An 18,425-nucleotide genomic window follows, 5' to 3' on the forward strand; every position below is an offset into this window, starting at 1 on the left:
TATTTTAGACTTAATTTTTTTTTTTACAGTAGTGTTAGGTTTACAACAAAATTGAGAGGAAGATACATAGATTTCTCATATACCCCTGGTACCCACACATATATAGCCTTTCCCGTTATCAACATCACTCACCAAAATGATACATTTCTTACAATTGACAAACCTACACTGTCACATCATAATTACCCAAAAGTCCACAGTTTACCTTAAAATTCACTCTTGGTGTTACACATTCATTCTATGGATTTAGACAAATGTACAATGACATATAGCCATCATTATAATACACAGTATTTTCACTGCCCTAAAAAATCTTCTGTGCTCCCCCTATTAACACCCTCCACCCTCATCCCGGAAAACCACTGATATTTTTACTGTGTTCATAGTTTTTTCTTTTCCAGAATGTCATATAGTTGGAATCATACAGCCTTTCCAGACTGGCTTCTTTCACTTAGTAGTCTGCATTTAAGGTTCTTCCACATCTTTTCATGGCTTGCTGGCTTATTTCTTTTTAGTGCTAAATAGTATTCCATTGTCTGGATGTACCAGTTTATTTACCCATTCACTTACTGAAGGACATCTGGGTTGCTTCCAAGTTTTGACAATTGTGAATAAAGCTGCTATAAACATCCGTGTGCAGATTTTTGTGTGGACATAAGTTTTCAACTCCTTTGTGTAAATACCAAGGAGTGTGATTGCTGGATTGTATAGTATGTTTTGTTTTGTAAGAACCCCAAACTGTTTCCCACAGTGTCTGTGTCCTTCTGCATTCCCACCAGCAACGAATGAGAGTTCCTGTTGCCCACAGCCTGGCCAACACTTGGTGTTGTCGAAGTTCCAAATTTTGGTCCTTCTAATCTGTGTGTAGTGGTTATTTTTAAAATTATGCCATCTGCTTTATAAATCCTGCATTGAGTATTCTTGTACCTCTTTAGAATGTGGTGTCTATTTCAGGGGCCTCAGCTGAAAATTTCATTTTACCATCCTGTTACACTTATCTTCCTTAACTTGGTATCTTCCCAAGCTCACTGATATCCATAAACTTGTAGATTTCAAAGTTCACATATCTTCATGATACATAGCAACGACTTGAAAGGGCTATTACCTTCCTCCCTTGAGAAGCATTTCCCTTTATTCCTACCCTTCATTTACTGTCATTGAGCCAACACTTGAACCTTTGCACACTCTTTAATATCGTAATGACCATGTGGTTAGAAAAATTTGCTTGTGTAGAATTTTGCCAAAGAATTTTATCACTATAAATAATTTACATCCACTTATTTGTACAATTTTAATCAATTATCCTTTCTTTTTTCTGGAAAACATGTTACTATTCACTCAATGGATTGATCATTCTTGCATTTAGATGCTCCTACATTTTATGATGGATTCCTCTTAGGGTGTCCTCTGGAACAAATATATATTTTTTTGCATGGAAGCAGCATTGGCAGCTTGATAGTCTCTAGCTCAGCGGTTATTTGTAACATCAGTTTTATCAACAGTAACACAGTTTCATCCATAGCTGTCTTCAGAGCTCTTCAAAGGATACTGCCTAATTCTATTAACTTAATATTCAGGTGATTTGCCAAGTGAGTTTTAAATAGCTTCTGTTTAATCGAATGCCTTAGACCTATTTGCTTCAAAAGACATTTGGGAACAAGATTATCCCTAAATGATGGCATAAAGAAAAGACCAAGGCAGAGAAAGCTTCACTGCTGCAATCGTATCATTCCCGAGTGCACGTTTGCACTGCATTGGTCTAGTACACAACGAAATAACATGGACTCTAAGTTTTGACTGTAAACTTTTGGTTTCACCTTGTTATGTTTCCTCCCTTTGTGGTTAGCCACTTGGGAGGGGATTTCCGGAGATGCAGGCTATATAGTTTGTTTCCCAAAATATTTTGTATTGTTTTGGGTAAGAGAGTATGTTGCCTACTCTGCAAAACGTAGGTCTCAGAGAGCTAATACGACTTATAGCTCTAATAACATGATCATAATTTGTCTCGGTGGTGAGGGGAGGTGCCTCTATTATGACACATTCTTTTGTAAGAAAAGAAAACTTTAAAAAATATATTCTTTTTTTAATTTGGTAAAATACACATAACATAAAATTTACCATTTTTTCTTCCAGTTTATATAATTGACCTACGGCACTGTATGAGTTTCAGGTGTACAGCATAATTATTTGACTTACATACACCACGAAATGATGATCACAATAAGTTCAGTGAACATCCGTCATATCATAGAGATGCGAAATTAAAGAAATAGAAAAAAATTGTTTTCCTTGCGATGAGAACTCTTAGGATTTCCTCTCCTAACAACTTTCATATAAAACACGCAGCAGTGCTCATTATATTTACCATGTTGTACATTACATCCCTAGTACTTCTTTATCTTATAACTGGAAGTTCGTGCCTTTTGACTGCTTTCCTCCAATTCCCCCTCCCCCTATTCCCCATCTCTGGCATCCACAAATCTGAGGTCTTTTTCTATGAGTTTGTTTTCGAAGTATAGACCTGTAATAATATGTTAATTTCTGTTAGACAACATAGTGATTTTTTTCTATACATTCCAAATTTGGTAAAATACACATAAAATTTACCCTTTTAACCAATTTTATTTATTTATTTATTTGTTTTTTTATTTTTGGCTGTGTTGGGTCTTTGTTGCTGCGCGCAGGCTTTCTCTAGTTGCGGCGAGCGGGGGCTACTCTTCGTTGTGGTGCGTGGGCTTCTCACTGCGGTGGCTTCTCTTGTTGTGGAGCACGGGCTCTAGGCACACGGGGTTCAGTAGTTGTGGCATGCAGGCTCAGTAGTTGTGGCTCGCGGGCTCCAGAGCGCACGTTCAGTAGTTGTGGCACACAGGCTCAGTAGTTGTGACACATGGGCTTAGTTGTTCTGCAGCATGTGGGATCTTCCCGGACCAGGGCTCGAACCTGTGTCCCCTGGATTGGCAGGCAGATTCTTAACCACTGAGCCACCAGGGAAGCCCTAACCAATTTTAATTGTACAATTAAGTGGCATTAAGTTCTCAACGTTGTGCAACCATCACCACCACATATTCCCAGAACCTTTTCATCATCCCAAACAGACGCTATTTAACAATAACTTCCCATTTCCCCCTTCCTCCAGTCCCTGGTAACCTCTATTCTACTCTCTGTTTCTATGAATTTGCCTTTTCTAGGTACCTTTACATAAATGGAATCATACAATATTTGTCCTTTTGTTTCTGGCTTATTTCACCATAATGCTTTCTAGGTCCCTCCATGTTGTAGCATGTGTCAGAATTTCCTTCCTTTAGAAGGCTGCATCCATTGTATGGCTATAGAACATTTTGTTTATCTGCTCATCTGATGATGGATATTTGGGCTGTTTCCACCTTTTGGCTATCGTGAATAATGCTGCTATGAACATTGGTATATAAGGATCTCTTTGTGTTCCCATTTGTAATTCTTTTGGGTGTAATCTACCTAGGAGTGGAATCTTATGGTAATTTCACTTTCTGAGGAACTGAAGAAAGGAAAACTTCTGAAGTATTGTACTTTTTCTTCACTAACCACAAGTTGGCTCTGCAGTCCCCAAATATGATGTAACAGAATGTCTCAGAATACACTGTTGCCATTTAGAGCCATGAGGTTTGAGGTCATGGGTACACTCCCACAGCCTGTGAAATGCTCTAGAAACTGGTTTGGTATTCCTGATACCTGACACGGGTTGGGGGAAGCAATTCACTTTGGGGTATCTTGTCTGAACCAATGATATCTCTTTACAGAAGAGCTCCAGGTCTTTTTCCAAGAGCACCCTGCTTTTCAGGGCAACTCCCAAACTAACAGTGCATCCTTGGATTGATCCAGATTGGGGTCTTTATAGAACTGGACTAAATCCCAGGGTTGCTCCGGGCAAGACTTGAAAACCACCTACCTCTTCCTAAACTGCCAAATCACACTCATCACCAAGTCCTGCCAGTTTTAATTTTTCTGTATCACTTGATCCTATTTTTCTCTCCATCTCTACTGTCACCCTCCTAGTCCAGGTTACCCTCACGTCTCTCGTGAACTCGTGCGATAGCATTTCTCACTGGTCTTCCCTCATGTACCCTTGTTCTCTACACCGTAGCCAGAATGATTTTTGAAATTCAGATCTGATAATGTCAGCAACAGGAGTTTGGTGGAGGAAGACCAGACAAGAGGATTATTAAGTTCATATGGAAAAATAAACAGGTGATAACCAGGAAGTTTTTGAAAAACAAGAATAATGAAAAAAAGACCAGCTCTAGCAAATATCAAAATAGATTTAAAAAGCCATAAGTACTAAAATGGTTTTACATCATTGCATGGCTAGACAGATCAGTTGAACAGAATGTAGAACCATAAAAAGAGATCCCAAATAGATGAGAACTTAAATTATAATGAAGATGGCATTTCCAATCACCAGGGAGATTTGATTTTGAATAATTGGGTGTTGAGACAAATGGTAAAATTGTTTTCTTAATTCATGTATCACACCAAAACAAGTTCCAAATGTATCAGAGATTTAGATAATATTTTTAAAAATTGAAACCACAAACATGGTACAATAAGAGAATTCAGGAGAATATCTTCCCGCCCAGTATTCACTGAAAAACTCCCACCATCCCCACGAATTTTAAGAATTCGGGGAATTCAAAGTGTCAGAACAAATGAGTGACATACCCGAGTTCAGAGGAGGGAGGTTGAGGAAGGCTGGGATGGGAGCTGCCGGGAGGAGGTGGAAGGACAGATGTCAGCAAAGCTACATGGGAGGGATGATAATAGAGTGTGTTTGAGGAAAAGTGAAGAGATGAACCAATAGGGGAGGAGCAGAGTTCAGGGAAGCATTTCTACCTACGGGTCAAGATATTCTGGTCCTGGGAAGGAGCTCTCAGATGGTCCAGGTTCACACCAGTATAAAATATATTCTCCTTGAGAAGTCTCTGAAGTGCTGATGGCATGTGCCACCGACAGTCTGTGTCATTGATTAAGCTCTGATCCACACGTGTTACCAGTCGACGGAGGTGAAGGTACGGCTGAAACTGACAAGAAGGTTGAGGAGCCTGGGCAGGACGAGTGTTTGAAGACAAGGCTGGCACGCTCCCTACACAAGAGCAGGAATAATTCGGAAACAAGACTTACATTTCCCTCAGAATTTGCTTCTGGGTCGGCTTTCATCACAGGACAAGAGAGGACTCAGGAACGTCAGGCTGAGAGGTTTTCGCTTTATTCTGTTAATGATGGGGAATCATAGGAGATCTGTAAGCAAGGGAGACATCTGGAAAACACCAGTGTTTCTAGAAGAGTGGTCTAGTGGCTCTCTGCTGGCAGGCTCAGGTGGCGCTGTGGTGCTGGTAAGTGGTGGTGATGGTGGTCGACCCGGTAAGGGGTGGTGAGTAGGCAGTTGCTATGGTCCCATCGCTAGGGGGTGCGGGGAGCTGGGGAGAAACGAATGGACTCCAGTGAACACTCATAAAGTAAATGCACGTGGGGAAGTGCTTGTGTAACACACGCAGATGCTAACTGGTTGCTCTACTGTCACTATCACGTGCAGCCACACCTGCAGGTTGGGATGATATTTTCCTCCCTGGAATAAGGTTCTCTCTTTGTCCTCAGGAAGACAGGTTTGGACAACTTATGAGAAAGAGGACTGTGAAATGAATGTAAAGAGAAAGAAGGGCCATGTTCTCAAGGGTGTAGTCACAAGCCCTCTCATGGGGGCAGCGAAGACGGGAGTTTGCTGGGCTGGCAAAACTGAGCCCAGAACTCAGCCACGGGAATCTCTTACACCAAGAGAGGGATCTAACTGCATGAAGCTTGGACACGACTCTGAAGTTCAAGAAAGGGAGAAAGGCAACTGGGGGTCAGCTGTGCTTCAGAAAGCTGTGAGTTGGGGGGAACCTCCTTTGTGAAGTTTTGCTCCAGGTAAGGAACGTACACTTTTCCTGCTGATTTATCTGTTAAGTAGAATTAACTGGTCTCTTAATTGACCGTGTAAATATAAAAGTAAATGGGGGGCTTCCCTGGTGGCTCAGTGGTTGAGAATCTGCCTGCCAATGCAGGGGACACGGGTTCGAGCCCTGGTCTGGGAAGATCCCACATGCCGCGGAGCAACTAGGCCCGTGAGCCACAATTACTGAGCCTGCGTGTCTGGAGCCTGTGCTCCGCAACAAGAGAGGCCGCGACAGTGAGAGGCCCACGCACCGCGATGAAGAGTGGCCCCCGCTTGCCACAACTAGAGAGAGCCCTCGCACAGAAACGAAGACCCAACACAGCCATAAATAAATAAATAAATAATTAAAAAAAAAAAAGTTTAAGCAGTTATAAGAAAAAATGTATTAAAAAAAAAAAAAAGTAAATGGTAGGAACAGGAAACAATATTTTGCCCAAAACCCTGATTTAAGATCAGCTTTACTATGCTTTAAAAATGCATGTTATTAATGCAGAATTTTGGGCATCAATGTCTGCAAGGCTACCTGACCAGTGGGTAACACATGGTACAAGAGTTCAGGAACTCTGTCCCCTGACTTTTGCAGAGCTCCTTAGGGCACACACGGTTTACATTTGCCTTCCACCTTTACATGTGCTGGAGGACAGGCTCTTGGGCTGTTTTGTTGCGTAAGAGAGCAGCATAATGACACTGTCAAATGAGCAAGTATCACACGAGGTGGCTGGTGATAATTCTTGTCTTAGACTTCTGGCTCTCTGGATATCTGTCACGAGGAATATCATGTTCAGGAGCTTTTACCTACTGGGTATCTGCTTCTTGGGCTCATGGGAATTGAAATCCAAAGTAATCATTCAAAGTCACAGGTTTACCAAATAGGTCCTATGGTTTTTGATGTCACTATGAAGGTCAGCTAAAAGGCATCCAAATTGGAAAGGAGAATATAAAATTATCTCTGTCTGCAGATGACATGATGTAGGAAACCCTAAAGACTCCACAAAACAACTGGTAGAATAAATGAATTCAGTGAAGTTGCAGCATACAAAATCAACATACAAAGATCAGTTGAGTTTCTATACACCAAACAATGAACTATCTGAAAAGGAAATTAGAAACAATCCCATTTACAATAGCACCAAAGAGAATAAAATACTTAGGAATAAATTTAACCAAGGGGATGAAAGATTTGTACTATGAGAACTATAAAACACTGATGAAAGAAATTAAAGGAGGCACAAATAAATGGAAAGATATCCTGTGTTCATGGATTAGAAGAATTAATATTGTTGAGATGTCCATACTTACCTAAAGCAATCTACAATTTCAATGCAATCTCTATAAAAATCCCAAAGACTTCTTTACACAAACAAAAATATAATCCTAAAATTCATATGGAAACACAGAAGACCTGAATGGCCACAGTGATCTTGAGAAAGAACCAGAAAGCTGGAGGCATTATACTTCCTGATTTCAAACTATATTATAAAGCAATAGTAATCAAAATGGTATCATACTGGCATAAAAACAGGGACCAATGGAACAGAATAGAGAGCCCAGAAATAAACCCATGCATGTAGTGTCAACTAATTTTTGACAAGTAGGTGCCAAGAACACACGATGAGGAAAGGATATTCTTTTCAGTAAATAGTGTCTGGAAACTGGATAACCACATGCAAAAGAATGAAACTGGACACTTATCTTTCACCATACACAAAAAGTAACTCAAAATGGACTAAAGATTTGAATGTAACATCTAAAACCATAAAACTCCTAGAAGAAAACATGGGGGAAAAACTTCTTGACATTGATCTTGACAATGATTTCTTGAATATGACACCAAAATCACAGGTAACAAAAGCAAAAATACACAAGTGAGACTATGTCAAACTAAAAAGCTTTTGCATAGCAAAGGAAACAATCAACAGGGTGAAAAGGCAACCTGCAGGATGGGAGAAAATATTTGCAAACCATATGCAAATTATACCTCAAAAAACCTGGGAAGAACATAAAGTACAAATTTAAAAAATTTTAAAGGATAGGCGAGGGATCCGTTAACTGTTTTTATTATACATTTTAAAAAGCCTTACTGAAATATAATTTACATAAAATAAAATGCTCCAAATGTTAGTCTATGATTCAACAATGTTGAATATATTTATAGTTGTGCAACCATTACCACAATCCAGTTTTAGAGCATTTCATCATCCCCAAAAGTTCCATCATGTCTGTTTGCAGCTAATTCTCCCTCCCACCCCCAGCCTTAGGTACCACTGGTATCTTTTCTGTCTCTATAAATTTGCCTCTTTTGGACATTTCATATAAATGGCACAATTAAATATGTAGTCTTTTGCATCTAGTTCTTTTACTTAGCATAATGTTTTTGAGTTTCTTCCAAGTTGTAGCATGTATCCATGTCCTTTCTTTTTTATAGTTGAATAGTATTTGATTGTATGGACGGATGTAGCATAATTTGTTTTATCCATTCACTGGTTGATGGCCACTTGGATTGTTTCCAGTTTTGGGCATACAGGTTTTTGTTTAGACATGTGTTTTCATTTCTTATGGTAGATTCCTAGGGGTGGAATTGCCGGGTCATATGGTAGGATATGTTACATGTTTTAAGAAATTGCCAAACTGTTTTCCAAAGTGGCTGGGCCATTTTATATTCCCGCCAGCAATGTATGAGGGTTCCAGTTTCTTCACATCCTCATGGACATTTGGTATTGTCTGCCTTTTTTATTGTAGCCATCCTACTGGGTATGTAATGGTATCTCATTGTGGTCTTAATTTGTATTTCCTTAACGACTAATGATGTTGAGCATCCTTTCCTGTGCTTATTAGCCATTTGTATATTTTCTTTTTTTGTTTTAATTGTACTTATTATTTTTGACTGCGTTGGGTCTTCGTTGCTGCATGCGGGCTTTCTCTAGTTGCGGTGAGCGGGGGCTACTCTTTATTTATTTGGCTGCGCTGGGTCTTAGTTGCAGCATGCAGAATCTTTGTTGTGGCATGCGGGATCTTTTAGTTGCAGCATGTGGGATCTAGTTCCCTGACCAGGGAGCAAACCCACGCCCCCTGCGTTGGGAGTGCAGAGTCTTAGCCACTGGACCACCAGGGAAGTCCTTGGGGGCTACTCTTCGTTGAAGTGCGCAGGCTTCTCATTGCAATGGCTTCTCTTGTTGTGGAGCATGGGTTCTAGGCGCACGGGCTTCAGTAGTTGTGGCTTGCAGGCTCTAGAGCTCAGGCTCAGTAGTTGTGGTGCGTGGGCTTAGTTGCTCTGTGGCATGTGGGATCTTCCTGGACCAGGGCTCGAACCTGTGTTCCCTGCATTGGCAGGCGGATTCTTTTTTTTTTTTTAATGTTGGCTTTTTAAATTAATTAATTAATTAATTAATTTTTTGGCTGTGTTGTGTCTTCGTTTCTGTGCGAGGGCTTTCTCTAGTTGCGGCAGGTGGGGGCCACTCCTCATCGCAGTGCGCAGGCCTCTCACTATCGCGGCCTCTCTTGTTGCGGAGCACAGGCTCCAGACGCGCAGGCTCAGTAGTTGTGGCTCACGGGCCCAGTTGCTCCGCGGCATGTGGGATCTTCCCAGACCAGGGCTCGAACCCGTGTCCCCTTCATCAGCAGGCAGATTCTCAACCACTGCGCCACCAGGGAAGCCCCAGCAGGTGGACTCTTAACCACTGCGCCACCAGGGAAGTCCCTGTATATTTTCTTTAGTTCAATGTCTATTCAAGTCTTTTGTCCATTTTTTAGTTGGGTTGTCTTTCTATTGTTGAGTTTTGAGAGATTTTAAGAATATATATGCATACTGATTTATTCCAAGAATATATATGAAAAATGATTTGCAAGTATTTTCTCCCAGTCTGTGGTGTGTAATGTCTTTTGATGCAAAAGAATTTTTAATTTTGATAAAACTCTATTTCCTAATTTTTATTTTTATGGATCATGATTTTGGTGTCATATAGAAGAACTCTTTGCATAACTCAAAGTCACAATTTTCTCCTATGTGTTTCTCTAGAAGTTTATCATTGTAGCACTTACATTTAGTTCTATGATCCATTTTGAGTTAATTTTTGTGTATGGTATGAGGTAAGTTTCAAAGTTCGGATTTTTTGCATATGGATATCCAATTGTCCCAGCATCATTTATTGAAAAGACAATCCTGGACTTCCCTGGTGGCTCAGTGGTTAAGAATCTGCCGGCCAAAGCAGGGGACATGGGTTCTATCCCTGGCCGGGGAAGATCCTACATGCCGCGGAGCAACTAAGCCCATGTGCCACGACTACTGAGACTGTGCTCTAGAGCCCGAGAGCCACAACTACTGAGCCCGTGCACCTAGAGCCAGGGCTCTGCAACAAGAGAAGCGACAACAATGAGAAGCCAGTGCAACGCAATGAAGAATATCTCCCGCTCGCCACAACTAGAGAAAGCCCGCGCACAGCAACAAAGACCCAATGCGGCCAAAAATAAAAATAAGTAAATAAATAATTAATAATAATAAAAAAAGACAATCCTTTCTTTTGTTGAATTACCTTGGTACCTTTGTCAAAAATCAGTTGACATAAATGTGATTTTTATTATTTCTGGGCTTATTTCTGGACTCTCGATTCTGATACATCTATAGCGACTGTCCATCTATATAATAGTGTGTCACTATTGCACTGTCTTGATTACGGTGGCTTTTTAAACATGTTTTACAATCAGGTAGTATAAGTCCTCCAACTTTGCTGTTCTTTTTCAAAGCTGTTTTAGCTATTCTAATTCCATTGCATTTCCATATAAATTTTAGGATCAGCTTATCAATTTCTACAAAAGTACCACTGGAATTTTGATAGGCATTGTGTTGAATATATAGATCAATTTGGGGAGAATTGCAATCTTGACAATACTGAGTCTTCCATTCCATAAATATAGAATGTCTATTTATTTAATCTTCTTTAATTTCTCTTTTCAATGTTTTATAATTTTCATTATATGTCTTTTAAGTTTATTTCTAAGTATTTTATTCTTATTGACACTATTGTGAATATAATTATTAATTCCATTTTTGAACTGTGTCGTTGGGGTTTTTCTGTACTATCTTACTGAAAAACTCAAACCAACTTTTTGGCCAACCCAATATATTGCGGTAGCTCTGAGTTCCGGTTATCTCCCCCGATCCCCAAGGTTGTTGTTGTTATTGCTGTTTGGTTTATTTTTTAGTTTAGTAACTTACCTGAGATAAAACTGTGAAATCTGTCATGCCCAAAGTATGTGGGCACAAATATTTCTGCTCAGTTTTCTTAAAAAAATTTCTTAAAGCTTTGTTTCCTGGGAGTCACTCCTGTCTTTCCATGGCCTAGTGGGCAGCCAGTGAATGACTGGACAGAGGTTGTGTTTCAAGTACCTTGAGCCAGTAAAACTTCCATCCTCTGCCGGTGTATCTGTGGGTAGGGGAATGCATTCAAGTTTCAGCCATGTTTGAGTCTGCCCTAATGTTGAGTTTCTGCTGGACCCTTTCATGTCTCCTCTGTGCATGCTGGGAACGTGTGGGTGGAGAGCTGGGTCCCTCCTGGTCTCCACTGCACATGAACGCGGCCCCAGCCAGACAGATGCCTACCCCAACCTCAGCCCCATCCTCATGCTGCTAGAACTGTTGGCCTTCTCCACTCATCTGCTGCCAAGAGTTACTTCCATTGATAACACTGCTGGGCACAGGTGTTGTCCACTGCTCCAGATACAGTGAGCCCCCTTCAACTGTGGCAATAAACACGGCAGTGCTCACAGCCTGCCCTGGCAGGACCTCTGTGACACTGGAGCTGGGTGGGGGAGTGAGAGCAGCTCTAGCCAAGAATGTCATAGAGACTCACTGTTAGTACCCAAAGTTGAGATGTTTCTCAACCATAAATGCTTCTCATATTGTTGTATGCCTTTGGTTGATTTCCAGAGCATTAAAATGGCTGTCTATATTGTCTATCTTTATATTTGCTTTTTGGGGAGAAGATTTTCTAGCCTCCTCATTCAGTCATGGCTTAAAGCCCTAACTCCCATTTCATTCTATTTTTAATGGGGGGGGGGGGAAATCTAGTTTTCAAACCAAAATCCTAAGTATTATACCTATACGTATATCACTCTCTTAGTTGTAAAGGGTGGAAGCCCCTAAAGCAGCAAGGAAACGGAGAATCCTAGATGTCTGGGAATCTAAGGGAAAAGGCACAAATTGATCCGGTACATTAGCACAGACCAAATAACATGACACAGAGGGAGAAGGGCTCGATTTGAACTCTAATCTCTAGTCTGCCTTGGGGCAGTATGGGATAGTGGATAAGTACATGTAGGGTTGGGGCTTAATAAGCAAAGGAAGAAACCACAAGAAAGAGATAGCTTTTAAAAATTTGTGGTCAGGGCTTCCCTGGTGGCGCAGTGGTTGAGGGTCTGCCTGCTAATGCAGGGGACACGGGTTCGAGCCCTGGTCTGGGAGGATCCCACATGCCGCGGAGCGGCTGGGCCCGTGGGCCGCAATTGCTGAGCCTGCGCGTCTGGAGCCTGTGCCCCGCGACGGGAGGGGCCGCGATAGAGAAAGGCCCGCGCACCGCGATGAAGAGCGGTCCCCGCACCGCGATGAAGGGTGGCCCCCGCTTGCCGCAACTGGAGAAAGCCCTCGCACGAACCGAGGACCCAACACAGCCAAAAATAAATAAATAAATAAATAAGAAAATCCTTTAAAAAAAAAAAAAAATTTGTGGTCAAAAAAACCCCATAAAATTTGTCATGTTCATCATTTTTAAGTGTGCAATGTAGTAATGGTAAGTGTATTCACACTGTTGTCAAACAGATCTCCAGAATGTTTTCATCTTGCAAAACTGAAACTCTGTACCCTTTAAAAAAACAAATCCCTTTTCCTTCTTCCTGTGTAGTTTTTATTAAATGAAAATTCATAGCTTCTATATATCAAAACTTCACAAATTCATAACTTCTATGTATCAAAACCACAAATTGGAAGGTAGAGCCTATCTGCAGCAAATTATATATGGAGGGCTGTTATATGTGCAAAAGGAAAACACTCAAATAGCAAAGTTGACCCCCGAAATTGAAAAGACAATTCATGAAAGAAGAAGGTCCAAAGAACTTATAAAACACTATTTAACTTCATTAGCAATCAAAGAAATTGTGCTTCTAAGACGGCAAAAACATCGTCAGTGATAGTGTTCAGTGCCAAGAGTAATTACTCTCTCAGTAAGATGGGCGGCCTTACACCTGCTGGCGGAAACATAGCACAATACAACTGATAGCGTTTTGTTTGGCAGTATATTTTAAAACCTTAAAATATTTGTAACTTTTGACTCACCAATATCACTTTTAACATCCTACCCTTAGACAAGAGTGATGTGCCCAAAGATTTATTTACAAGAATGTGTATCGGGCTTCCCTGGTGGCGCAGTGGTTGAGAATCTGCCTGCTGATGCAGGGGACACGGGTTCGAGCCCTGGTCTGGGAAGATCCCACATGCCACGGAGCAGCTGGGCCCGTGAGCCACAATTGCTGAGCCTGCGCGTCTGGAGCCTGTGCCCCGCGACGGGAGGGGCCGCGATAGAGAAAGGCCCGCGCACCGCGATGAAGAGTGGCCCCCGCTTGCCGCAACTGGAGAAAGCCCTCGCACGAACCGAAGACCCAACACAGCCAAAAAATAAAATAAATAAATAAATAAAATCAAGTAAAACTTTAAAAAAAAAAAAAAAAAAGAATGTGTATCACATCATTGTTTATAAAAGCAAAAATATATAAGCAATCTAAATATCTAGCAGTGGAACACTGGCTGCATAAAGTATAGCACATTCATCTAACAGATTAGTATGTAGGCTTTCCCAAAGAATTCTTAATGAGAGGCCCATGTTAAGTAAAAAACAAACAGACAAAAAAACCCCAGAAAACAAAACCGTATGTGTAAGCATGCACAAACGGAAAATAGAAGAGTAGAAGGAATACACGAAAATGGTGGTTATCTTTAGGTAGTGGGAGATTTGAAATTTTTGAAATCAAAATATTAAAAATTTTTAGTGATGAGTATGTAATTTTCAGTAATTAGTATGTATTGCTATTATAATCAGAAGGAAAGCCTTAAAAATGAGACTTTTATAAAATAATATACATACCATACACAAATATTTTTAAAAATTTAAATTTCCATACACCATTCAAGTAATTCATTTGACTTAGTATTTGTGAAATTGGACCTCGGGCTCAACCTACAAATTGGTAAAAATTGGAATTTTCTCCTGTTCTGACAGTTGTAGTGCTTTCTTGGTGGCTGTTTTAAAATGAAACTGAAGCACGGGAATAACTGTGCCGGAATTCTATCATGGAAGTTCGGATTTTTTTTTTCAGGTACTTAGACTGTCATATGCAGTTAAATTGAATTTTAAGCTGGTTTCGATACTTGGGGTTTTAGGTAGCTGAAATAGGTACTTTAGGAACGCGATGGATTAAATACAGTACTTCTGTAAGGTGTTCTGTGAACCTCACTACCATTTATGATTTTGATACGCTGGGGAAAAATGAATTCCAAATTCCAAACAACATTTGTATGTTTGGAAAAGTTCCTCTTGAATAAATGAATTCTCAAAAATTGCATTTTTAATTTTTATTTTGCAAGTAGTTTAAAACTTCATATTCTCATGAAGAATTTTATAGAAATCTGTTCCCTGGGATGAAAAACGCTAAGAGAACAGAATCTTATTTACAGTACTAATTCTTTTGCCATTGTACCTGAGGGAAAGGAGTACCTGTGGAGTCGACCTAGCTGAGTGACTGGCAGCTGTTTAATATACAGGGAACTGAATGAAGGTTGCAAAGGCCTGATTTGGGTCATGGCCACTGAGCAAGGAACCACACATACTGCAGAAGCTCTGAGAAACCCTGGACCCTGGATGGGGATGAACTGTTGCTCTCCGTGGTGGGGGACCCTCCCCAGACACTGACCGCTCCCCGCAGCTGGACTGACCTGCCCAGTTCCCGCTTGGCCAAGGACCCTGGCAGAAAATCTGATCTGACCTGACATGTGGTTGGTACCAAACCTCAGCTAAGAACGCGCTGTGCTGGGAAGGGCATTCAACACTCGTACCATCAGACGCAAGCATTCGAAGACCTTCTGTGCCAGCTGGAATAAAGTGAGCGATAAACCCCTCACGTACCAATCTCAGTTCAAGATACGGGAGCGGAGAGCAGTTTAAGAACCTAATGGATTTGCTTGAAATATTCAGATGCGTTGGAAACTGACTAGATCCCAGTCCCCAGCAAGCCCAGAGTGGCTGGTGAATTGCACGACACCCATTCTCATTCCAGATGCCAAGGAACTAACAGCCCCAGAGGCCTTTCAGGGAAGCAATTAAATAAAAAATACATTTCCAGCTCTGCTCCTTAGATGGAAAATCTCCTCTCAAATGAAACTTGTTTCCTTCTCCTGTAGCTTCAGAAAAAGAGATTACCTAAACATATTTTCTCTGTTCCACATTACTTCACTTGAAATGATGCCAAACATTTTCAGGTCTTTATTTTTAATCACAAACTCACATATTTTTTGATGCTATTAGAGGGACACAAATAAATATATGCCCTCCTTTTTCTCTTCAACATCCCTCCTTCTATTCCTTCCTTCGAATAATCATAAAAAATTCAGAACCTGGCCTGAGTTAAATCCCAAGGTCTCTGTTCCTGATTTTTCTTCCATTCCTGCTCCCCCAAATGTAAGAGTTAAAACAAAAATTATATGGCTGCAGGCTATGAGATGACTAATCCATTATATATATAAATATATATATATATATTTATATAGGACTTGAGGGAGTTCATCTTTCAAATTGTTTGTGAAGAACAAAATTAAGTTTCATAATGAGTGTCAACTTTTCCATTTAAGAACTCCCAGGCAACTCTTCTTTCACGGTCACATCACATTTACCTACTGTGTTGGGACACTGGTTCCCTTTTGGCTTTATCCTGTTCTGCTGCGTGTGATAACATTTGTTTATTTTTTATCATCACAACCTCATTCTGTCTTCAATCTCACCTTAAAGTTATCTCCTCTTATCTGGAAAGGACCTTCTTCTGTGAAGAGGATTGGGCTTTAAATAAATCCAATGGATATCCACAATCACAAAGGTTTGGTGATTTCTGCATTCTGCTGCAGTTCATAGAAACGTGTTCCAAAAGAGACTGTCATTATTTTAAAGTCTCTCAGCTTCCAGTATCTTTCTTCTCAAATGAAGGTAAAACTGAAATAAACAGAACACATCCACAGTACACTTGATACCTAATAATTCTAGATGATGATTTTTCGTCTTGTGAGTAGTTTCATTCCATCAAGGTATAGTGATGTGTTAAAACAATTTGCTTTTGAGGATTGTAGTGCCCAGTAAGGAGTGAATATTTACAGTTATGCCCCTTTCAAAGTCACCCACTTGAAGCTGCTAATTTTAGCCGTGAGTCTCATAAGAGGTTTCCTTCTCAGCTGTCAGTTTCCAGGTATGGTACATTAAAATACTTTTGCAAAGAGGCAAAGTGGTTACAGAATGATACTTCTGGATTTTCTACGTTCTTTCTTGGAATTGGACAAAATTCAAGAAAAGAAATGTCCACGTTATAAAACCTACTCTGCCAACATGAATGATTTGAAAAAAAAGGGCTCATGGTATTTTCTCCTCCGGATTTCTTCGGGTCTTCCTCCCTTTTCTTCTTACTACTGCAGTCGAAATAGGACGAGAGAGAATGTGTGTGTGTGTGTGTGTGTCTGAGAGAGAGAGAAAGGGGTGTGAGGCGGGGAGAGGGGGGACCACTGCGGGAGGAGGGTGGATCCTGCCTTCTGTGGCTTCTGCTTTTCTCAGAGAACTTCAGAGAACGACCGTAATACCAGTTCTAAATGAACAACATATGACTCTTATTTTCACCACCCCTCCCCCTCAGCCCCCCTTCAGGTTTCCTATGTGTATTTCAAGTGCCTGATAGCCTTGGTAGGAGAACTCTGGTGTTACTCCGACCTTAATCACTTTATCAGGCAGCGAGATTTTGCTTTTCTAAGAGGCAAGCACCTCAACCTGAGGTCCTGCATGGGCCCTGCCAAACGCTGCTGTCTCCAAGCCACCAGTGACAGCCCATCTGGGTTTCATCCGCTCTCCCGGGGCTGCGTTTCATCAGGCCGCTTTGCCAGGGCCTCCCCGGCAGAGTCAACAAGTGTCGCACCTACTGCAGAAACAGCCCTCGAGTTTCATCACAGTGATGCTAAAAAATATTCTCCAGCTTCAGCAATGACCTAGTTCATTCAAGGGCAGGGGGAAAAAATGCTCTTCTTCCAGAACTTCCCTGGGCACGGAATTTTCCCTCTTAGGAAGATAGGAGCTTTTCTGGAAACAGACCCAACTGCGCTTTGAAAAACTTTGGAAAAGACCCTGAACCCTGTAACTCCTCTGAATCCCCAGTCCCAGGAACAGGGACACCCACTCAATGCCTCACCCACAGCCTGGGGAGCCCACAGCTGAGCCGGCCCTCTTATCACGTCTCTTGGACAAAAAGTATTGAAAAGTAAGTATCTAGATTTTGGGTTTTACCTGAGGAATGGCTGTGCTTTAAATATGTAGTTGTTTACATTTTCTACAATAGGGAACAAAGCAGACTGTTTCTTTATGAACTAGAACGAGATGAAACAAGTGGGGTCTATCGAGCATATTTGGGTACATTACAGGGTTTTAAAGTGGCCAAATTCTCCTTTTTTAGTTTTGGTCCATTCTGACCCTTTTGAGAAAGCATTATTATTTTTTAATGTCCGTTTATTTATTTTGGCTTGACAATAATTTTAAAAGATTCTTTCACCTCACAGCTATCTCAATAATTAGAAAAAATAAACATCTAGGAGGACTCAAAGGAGTGATCTGTGAAGCCTTTGCAAAGTAAAGTGTCATGAAAATCTGAGGTCATGACCCAGGTAACTCAGGCCCTAGGTACTTCTGCCTGAAATATTTTAGTGTTTTAGTCCAAAGTTATTCCTTTTATTTGGATTATCTGGATGATTGAAAATCTCCACTTTTTGAGGGGACACAGCAGCATCTTGTCTGACAATGGGAACGAAAGCTGCTAAAAAGCTATCAGGCATTTCAGAATAGCTGATGCAAACATCCACTGAGTCATTAAAATATTTTCTTTCCTTTTCTAAAAATTGGGTTAAGAACACTCAACCTGAGATCTAGCGTCTTAATAAATTTTTAAGTGTACAATACAGTATTGTTAACTATAGGCAAGGCATTATACTTGAGTTGTTAAATAGATTTTTTTAAAAATTTAAGGCAAAAAGTCAACCCCAGGAAGATCGATAAAATAGCAGCCCTGTCATGTTACATTTTGACGACCACATCCAACCTTTGAAACCACTGATTAAGGGTGTCAGTTGCAGACATCTGGCAATCATTTAAAAATAGATAAAAGCAAGAGCAGCATTTAG

The 18,425-nt window shown here is 40.7% G+C and overlaps 2 long non-coding RNA genes across 2 annotated transcripts in view; one reads left to right on the top strand and one right to left on the bottom strand.

The window, feature by feature from the left end:
- Positions 1 to 18,425, bottom strand: part of LOC103008604 (uncharacterized) — a 19,068-nt gene continuing 643 nt past the window's right edge. The window contains exons 2-3 of the long non-coding RNA XR_451927.2: positions 16,005 to 16,209; positions 1 to 5,450 (exon numbers count right to left, since the gene is read on the bottom strand). This is a non-coding gene — a long non-coding RNA (uncharacterized LOC103008604). The remainder of the gene's footprint in view (positions 5,451 to 16,004; positions 16,210 to 18,425) is intronic.
- Positions 17,304 to 18,425, top strand: part of LOC103008802 (uncharacterized) — a 23,985-nt gene continuing 22,863 nt past the window's right edge. Inside the window, exon 1 of the long non-coding RNA XR_451928.2 lies at positions 17,304 to 17,512. This is a non-coding gene — a long non-coding RNA (uncharacterized LOC103008802). The remainder of the gene's footprint in view (positions 17,513 to 18,425) is intronic.

The sequence above is a fragment of the Balaenoptera acutorostrata genome, chromosome 13 (assembly GCF_949987535.1).
Source record: "Balaenoptera acutorostrata chromosome 13, mBalAcu1.1, whole genome shotgun sequence".
In the NCBI taxonomy this organism is placed as follows: domain Eukaryota; kingdom Metazoa; phylum Chordata; class Mammalia; order Artiodactyla; family Balaenopteridae; genus Balaenoptera; species Balaenoptera acutorostrata.